Raw genomic sequence first — 8,852 nt, forward strand, 5'->3', positions numbered from 1 at the left:
ATTTTTGCTGGATTTTTCGAAAGCAAGACGAAGAAAGAATGACACGAATAGAAATTTCATTATCCTAGAAGAAGAAAATAAATTTCTCTCAATTCTTTCCTCCCTCTTTTTTTTTTCTCTTGCTTCCCTCTCTTTTTTTCCTCACATTTTTCTTCTATTTATAGAAATATTTTCGGAATTTTCAAATTATTTTTTTATTTTTTTATTTTTTAATTAAAAAGAATTTTTATTTCCCATTTTTCTTATTTTTTTAAAACAATAATCCTCCACTTTCCTTTACTTTTATTTTTTAATTTCTTATTTTTTTTACTTTTATTATATTTAAATTCCCACTTTTATACTTTTTTTTATTTCCCACTTATTTTACTTTTCTTTTTTTTAATTTCCACTTAATTTTACTTTTTAAAAAAAAAAATTCAGCTACCCTTACTTTTATTTTTTAATTTCAACTTTCTTTTACTTTTCATTTTTAAAATTTTCACATTCTTTTACTTTTATTTTTTTAAAATTTTTCACTTTCTTTTACTTTTTTTATTAAACAATTTCCACCTACTTTTACTTTTACTTTTAAATTTTATATTTCTACTTTTCCTATTTTTTAATTCCCATCCGAAATTTATTTTTTTTTAAAATAATTTTTATTTATTTTCGGTTTTTAATTCATTTTATTTAAAAATAAAGAAAAAAATAAAAATAAAATTAATACTAATAGTAATAATTGACCTTTTAAATTATTATTAATTTTTACCCTATATAAAAAAATATAACAAAGCTAAAAATATATATATTAAATTTCTGAAAATATTTACGTAGTAGACAGTGATAAAAATTTAAATATAGTCAAAAATTAGGTGCTCACAGCTGCCCCTCTTTGCTTGAAAACATGAAGAGTTTTCAGGCAAAGATTAGGTGAGCCATGTGACTAATTTTTTACCAAACCATTATTCAAATGAAAAAGAAATAAAAGATAGGGTGCAACCGAGTTCTGGTTTTGGATAGCCTACATATCCCGGGTTATAGGGGAATCAGGTCGTGTGTAGTTCAAGGAGAATGGTGGAATGATGAGTTGAGGAGTCAGGTGAGGTTTTGTCGAGGCTCCGGTCCGATGTCCCGCTATTATATCAAAATAAAAAAGAAACTAAACAAGCCTATTAATTATGAGTTACAAGATTCTTATCTATAAGTCTTCTGAAACTTGATCTTGAGTCTTGACTGGTTCTTCATGCAGACTCTGATCTAAACATTGATGCTCACTAGCTGTGGACTCCAGTTCATTGTAAAAAGGGACTCCAATGCTCGTGGCTTCAGTCATGTCTTGAGCATTCCATATCTTTTCAACTGCTTTTGCATTTTGGATTCACTTATTTTTTCTTTTCTTTTATTCTGAGTTGAGACTTCTTCTTTTAATCATCTCAAATCCCGTGCCTCGAGGTAAAACCTACTCAGACACCAAAACAAACAAACGAACAAAATTTTTCTGCCCCAGTTTGCACTGGGAATGTTTCGTGAGTTATTGTAATAAAATTCTAAACTACTTCTTTATTGAAAGAAATAAAAAGTCGGGAGTGGTGTACCCCGAAAAAGTCATGTTTTTTTTTTTGGATGGTGTTCCTTTATTGTCAAAAGTATATCTCAACTAAGGATTGGTGTACCTTATGTTGGGAAAATGTAGCGAGGGAATGGGATACCCTATATTGGCAAATATATCAGGGAGTGGTGTACCCTTCATTTAAGATCAAATCAACTAGGGAGTGGAGACCCTATGTTGGAAATGAGACTAGGGAGTGAAAATGTTATGTCTAAAATAAAAATCAACTAGGGAGTGGAGACCTTATGTTGGAAAGAAAGATTAGGGAGTGGAGATGCTATGTCTAAAATAAAAACCAACTAGGGAGTGGAGACCCTATGTTGGAAAGGAGACTAGGAAGTGGAAACCCTATGTCTAAAATAACATCAAATAGGGAATGGAGACCTTATGTTGGAAAGGCGACTAGAGAGTGGAGACCCTATGTCTAAAATAACATCAACTAGGGAGTGAAGACCCTATGTTGGAAAGGAGACTAGGGAGTGGATACCCTATATCTAATAGGGAGTGGAGACCCTATGTCTAAAATAACATCAACTAGGGAGTGGAGACCCTATGTTGGAAAAGAGACTAGGGAGTGGAGACCCTATGTCTAAAATAACATCAACTAGGGAGTGGAGACCCTATGTTAGAAAAGAGACTAGGGAGTGAAGACCCTATGTCCAAAAATCATCAACTAGGGAGTGGAGACCCTATGCCTAAAAATCATCAACTAGGGAGTTAAGACCCTATGTTGGAAAAATGACTAGGGAGTGGAGACCCTATGTCTAAAAATCATCAATTAGGGAGTGGAGACCCTATGTTGGAAAAGCGACTAGGGAGTGGAGACCCTATGTCTAAAAATATCAACTAGGGAGTGAAGACCCTATGTTGGAAAAACGACTAGGGAGTGGAGACTCTATGTGGGGTGAGGCGGCATAGCCGCTTTGTGTAGGTTCTTGGTACTATGGTTATATATCCACCCGCATACATTGAGGTGAGGCGGCAGGGCCACTAGATTAGAGTTGTGGTATTGTACGTACACCTCCACCTTCATACATCGGGTGAGGCGGCTGGGCCGCTTTGTGTGAAGATGGTTATAGAGGATCTCATCTTAAATCCTATAAATGTTGTTGATAGCTTTTAATAAGCTTTCTATCGTTGAGACGGTTATCTATATTATTCTATTGTCGCACTGGTTCATCATAATTATCTTGTATTTCTAAATTCTTAAATTGGTGTTTAGTTTTCATATTAGTACTATTCGACGGTACTAACATCCCTTTTGGCGGGGGTGCTGCATCTTTAAATGGATGCAGGTGATTCCACAGCAGGAGACATTGATTAGTGATAGCAGTACACCTTCTTCCCAGCTGACTTGGCGAGCCCCACTTCATCCCGGGGTTATGTATCTTTTGTTCTTTATGTATTATGGCTGAGGTATAGCCGGGGCCTTGTTGCCGGCATTATCATTGTACTCTTCTTTATCTATAGAGGCTTCATAGACATAGTGTGGGTTGTGTATTAGTGCTGGGGAAGACAAAATATGTTATGTTGTGGTTGTATTACTTGTCCATTAAGACTTTAAAAACGATGAAGCTCTTGAAAATGAATTGGTATTGTAGACGTGATCACCATTTTGTCTAATTAATGAAAATATATATTATCTCCATTTGTGGATGAGTTTGGGTAGAATGAAATCTAACAGGCTGGCTCAGTCGGGTTCACTCGGTTGAGCGCCGGCCGCGCTCCTCAGTTTTGGGGCGTGACACCATTACCCCTTTATTCTACTACTAGGGCAACATCTTATATCTTCTAATTGTTCCTAGGCTTAAACTCCTCTGAGTTCATTCAGGCTGTACCAAGCTTTTTGTTACTTATGGAAACCATCAACTCCATTGTTTTGATGGGTTTAATCCCGAGGACTTACATATTTGCGTCACCTTCTCACTCACATTTTCATATCCTTACTCCTATCTACCTAAAACCTTGTCACTCTATGATACTTTACCTTGTGACTTACACCTATCTATTTATACTACTCGCAACCTTCCTTTAACTTGCTAGCACCATAGAATTCCTTTCGTGCCTTCTCAGTTGCCTTTAATGTAAGCAATTACTTTTCCCGACCGTTCTCCCACTTGTTTAATGAGTATGAGGCATATCTTATTTCTCACATATACTGGAATCTCCTGTAACTCATATGATCTCAAATATCACTTTTGACTTCCCGTTCATTAGTCACGATAGGTGCCACTTTCTTATGGAGTGTATAGAATATTGTAGTGAGACTGTTGTTACAAGATTATTTCTTCTTCAAGTTACTATGCTTAGGTTGAAGCCTTCTCCCTTATTTTCTCGGATCCTCTAACTCCTGTAAAGCTTCAAGTTTATTACATCGTGTAGCCAAAGAAATTTTTGATGTTCTCACTCACCTATAATTATCCTCAGTTACTTACCTTCACGCCCATGTGCTCTTAGGGTCGGTTCTTAACTAAAATTTTAACTATCACCCCAGTGACACTTTCTTTTATTTACATAAAACTTATACGGTACCTTTAACTACTACAACTCCTATCTCAATATTTCTCAAGAATCACAACGTCATATCTGCGAGACTGAATTCCCTATGTTGGGTTCACTACGTTTATCTTGCACAATCTGCTGATTTATCTGTAACCTCTTGTCTAGCCATAACTAGGCTTTTCCTGAATCAACTATTAACTACTCTTTAGTCCATTCTCATATCTATATTCTGCGTAATCTTTCTTGAAAATATTTCATTAACAACTCTCATTTCATTTTCATTAGCAGCTCCATTTATAATTTCCAAAATATTATATCTTTATAAATATAATGAAAAACATGTTTGCCAAGTACCAACATTTCTAGTTCAATTCTACACATCAAACACCACCAACAACCTGTCTACAGATCCTCTAAATACAACAGAAGAGTAATATGGAAATGCCGGCAAAAAGGCCCTGGCTATACCTTAAAACACAATGTACAACTCAAATGACATCAGGCCCGAAATAGAGTAGGGCTCACCAAAATCTGCTGAATAGAGAGTGATTGCTAACGAGGACCAAAGTTACCCGTTGATGAATCACCTGCATCCATTAAAGATGCAGCGCCCCAGCAAAATGGACGTTAGTACATATGGAATAGTAATAGTATGTAAAACTAATTGTCCTCTTTCAAAATAGAATGTCAATATAAGAAAGGGAAAAGCATGGAAACAACAATGAACAACAAATGATATTCAAATGCCAAGTTAAAATATAATAATTCCCAAAATATGAAGATAATATTGTGAAGTGATAACCAAAATATGATGATAATATTATTTTTGGTTGGGAGATCTTTAGCATCGATATACTACTGTTCACAATACAAATATTCACAATACCAATGTTCACAATACCAATGGTCACAATATCAATATTCACAATATCAATATTCACAATACCAATACCACCGTACTTTTAGCACGGAGTCCGATCACGACCTGATCAGCTAGGCCAACTCATTAGAGACATCAACCACAATCACTCTCAATACCAATACCACTGTACTTTTAGCACGGAGTCCAACCGCGACCCGATCGGTTAGGCCATCTCATTAGAGACATCAACCACAGTCTCAATTTCAATTACAATTTTCAGCACAATCACCACCATTTGTGCGGCATGGTGTCCGATCACGATCCGATCAACAAAGCCATCTCACCACAATGTCGTGTGGATCGACACCGTCCTTTTCTATCAATCATCTCAACACAATTAAGGGAAATAATTTTATCACATCAATATCATCCCAAATAAGGGGAATAATTACAATCCATTCCTACACCGGTACGTGTAGTTTCGAGGTTAGGTTATTTTAACCTACCCTTCCTTGGTGACTATCGATACTCCCAAAAATATTATTATTGTTTTTGCACACAAATGTAACACATGTACAAATGTATTTACCTCACCATCTTTCACATTGTATGAATCTCCACTAGTATTTTCAACCAATAACAACAATAATATTCCCTTGGCTCTTTTGGCCATTCACAAGATGCTTTATACAAGGCACGGTGGCCGTATTTGATATTCCACACTTTCATTTCTTTCCTTGTATGTGTCATCATCATAAATATCAATATATAATAATATTCCGAAAATCACAACTTTAAGTTCATTAGAAATAAAAAATTTAAGCACAATAGATTTCTTTCCGAGAAATGGAGTAAACTAATTGGCAATTGATGTGTAAGTTAAAATCATCAACATGTGACACACCATTTATTTTTGAAATATTTTTTCCCAAAAAGGGCAATACACAATTTCCACTCATGAATATGTAAGAACGTAAAACACATTAAAAATATTCACAAAGCATAGCATTTGTTAAAATAGCCACATATGGGCATGACTTGAGTTCATAAGCATTTAGGCAATTCTATTTTCGAAGTCAATTTTGGAACAGTTGAATCAAAGCTTATTTGATAATCTTTCTCACATCATCTTATTTCATTGGAACCATTGGCCACAAGTATAACTTTCACTTTTGGCACGTTGGCCACACTTTATATCACCAATTCACTTATTTCACTTTCAACCATCTTTATAGATTATCAATAATAAGACATTTCCTATCAAGACTTTAGGTCCACATATGAGCAATTAAGAGTCTTAAGCATATTGAGATTTTCTCACACAATTTGGCATCATAGCTTTCATTTGAAACATGACTCAAAGACATAGCATTTTAATACACATATCATTCTTGAACACATTCCCAAAGGATAACATAATGTGATAGGAACGTTCGTAACACGTTTTGAATACATAATTCTCGACACTATGCTTTTTCGGGACAATCAAAATTATTGGGAATATCTCGGAATGTAGAATAAGGAACTTGAGACAACCATACTTGAAACTTACGGGAACACCATGGAATTCAATTCTAAGAGAGTAGTTTAGCCAACATACCTGAAATTCGCCCCTCAATGATACTACAGTGATCCACTACACTAAGAAACTTCAATCTATAATAACAACATTCAATGGGAATGACATTAGTAATAAATTCCATAGTTTAGGCCATTTAGGCACTTTATCAAACTCCTAGTAGGCATGAATCTCTACATCTCTTAACCATAGAATTAGTTCATCCAACTACTACCATTTACCAATAATTTATCCCACCATCACTCTTAAATAATTCATAACTTCCAACATCACATACATGACCGTCCATCCACACCCAACAAACAAAATCCCATCTAATAGTCACCTTTCAATCTCTACAATGGTTATGTATTTAAATTGGGAACTTAGGGACGTGAGTACATGTGGAATAGTACTCGCATGTAAGGCAAATAGAACAACATATGAAATCATGGTAATTCAATAAGAGGCATATGAAGTACATTAAAAACTACGAAACATCCCATAGATTCACATTTTCAAGTCTTGTTATTCTTACATCGTTTTAAACTTCTTTTAGGATTAGCTCAGCCATATGAACTATGTATGGAATACATAATATAAAGTAATCGAAACAACATGTACAAACAAGGACAATGAAAATGGCACATAATGTCAGCGTTAATAATGCGTCTTACTAGATCGTCCATATCCCTCTCTTATCTTAACCATATGCATTTCATAGACCGTCCTTAGTGTTCACATATCATATTATACATAGACCGTTCATAGGATTCCACACACAATACACCTATATCATTCATAGACCGTTCATAGGATTTCATACACAATACACCTATACGTTTCATAGACCGTTCATAGGATTTACATACACAATACACTTGTGCGTTCATAGACTGTTCACAGGATTCACATATACCATACAATACACCTGTGCGTTTCATAGATTGTTCACAGTGTTTGCTTACACAATACACTTGTGCCTTTCATAGACCATTCACAGTGTTTACTTACACAATACACCTATGCGTTTCATAGACCGTTCACAGTTTTTACTTACACAATACACTTGTGCATTTCATAGACCGTTCACATGATTCACATATACCATACAATACAGCTGTTCGTTTCATAGACCGTTCATAGTGTTCATTCATATTATATTATACACCTATACGTTTCATAGCCCATCCATAGGGTTCACATATTCTACATATATGCATTTCATAGCCCGTCCATAGGGTTCATAACACATCATTATGCACATAACCATTTATAAAGTCAAAGCGACATGATTAACAATATATTAAGGTCGTATGTTCCCGGATCATTGGAACACTTTATGTTCATGCTCATCATGGAGAAACATAGCTCATTACATTAGCACATGCATAGTGAATCAATAAGTCAATTTCAATGGCACATGAGCCCAATTTCTTTTCTTAAGGTTCATCATCATTTAGCATAGGACATCTCCCTTTCATCTCGTTATTCACTCACTTGACATCTTGAGGTCATTATCTAAGTTCATGATTCTTGATGACTTGATATCGAAGTCATTTACATACATTATTTCAGAAGCATACAAATATAGTTAAAACCATTGGGACATACAACACCTCATAAATTTCATTCAGGTAAACGACCACATTTCATATTCATACAATCACTTCATTAGTACTTTCAACTATTTACAACATCATTATTTTATTGGATCCCTTTTTCCATACATATTATTCTTCATTCATGGCACGATGGCCGTATCTCATATTCTATACTTTCATTTCATTACTTTCAAGGCTCATCATTATAAACATCAACATAGAGAATATTCTTGAAGTACCTTTCCCCAAAAGTGCGATAGACAATTTCAACTCATAAATATGTAAAGGCTTAAAACACATTGGAAATACCTGCCAAACATATTATTAGTTAGAACAACCACATTTGGACATGACTTGAATACATAAGCTTTTGGGTAATTCTATTTTTGGATTCAATTTGGAATAGTTGAATCAAGGCTCATTTCATAATATTTCACATACCATTTCATTCCGTTGGTGCTATTGGCAACAAATATAACTTTCATTCTTGGCAGGTGTTCACACTTTATATCCCCAACTATCTACTTCACACTTTATATCCCCAACTCACTACTTCACACTTTATATCCCCAACTCACTACTTTCACTTTCAAGAATCTATATAGATTACCGACAACAAGGAATCCCTAATCACGACTTTTAGTACATATATGAGCAATTAAGAGTCTTATGCACATTGAGACTTCTTATACAATTTGGCATAATAGCCTTCACTTGAAACACTACTTGGAGTCATAA

Source organism: Nicotiana tomentosiformis, chromosome 4, assembly GCF_000390325.3.
Source record: "Nicotiana tomentosiformis chromosome 4, ASM39032v3, whole genome shotgun sequence".
In the NCBI taxonomy this organism is placed as follows: Eukaryota; Viridiplantae; Streptophyta; class Magnoliopsida; order Solanales; family Solanaceae; genus Nicotiana; species Nicotiana tomentosiformis.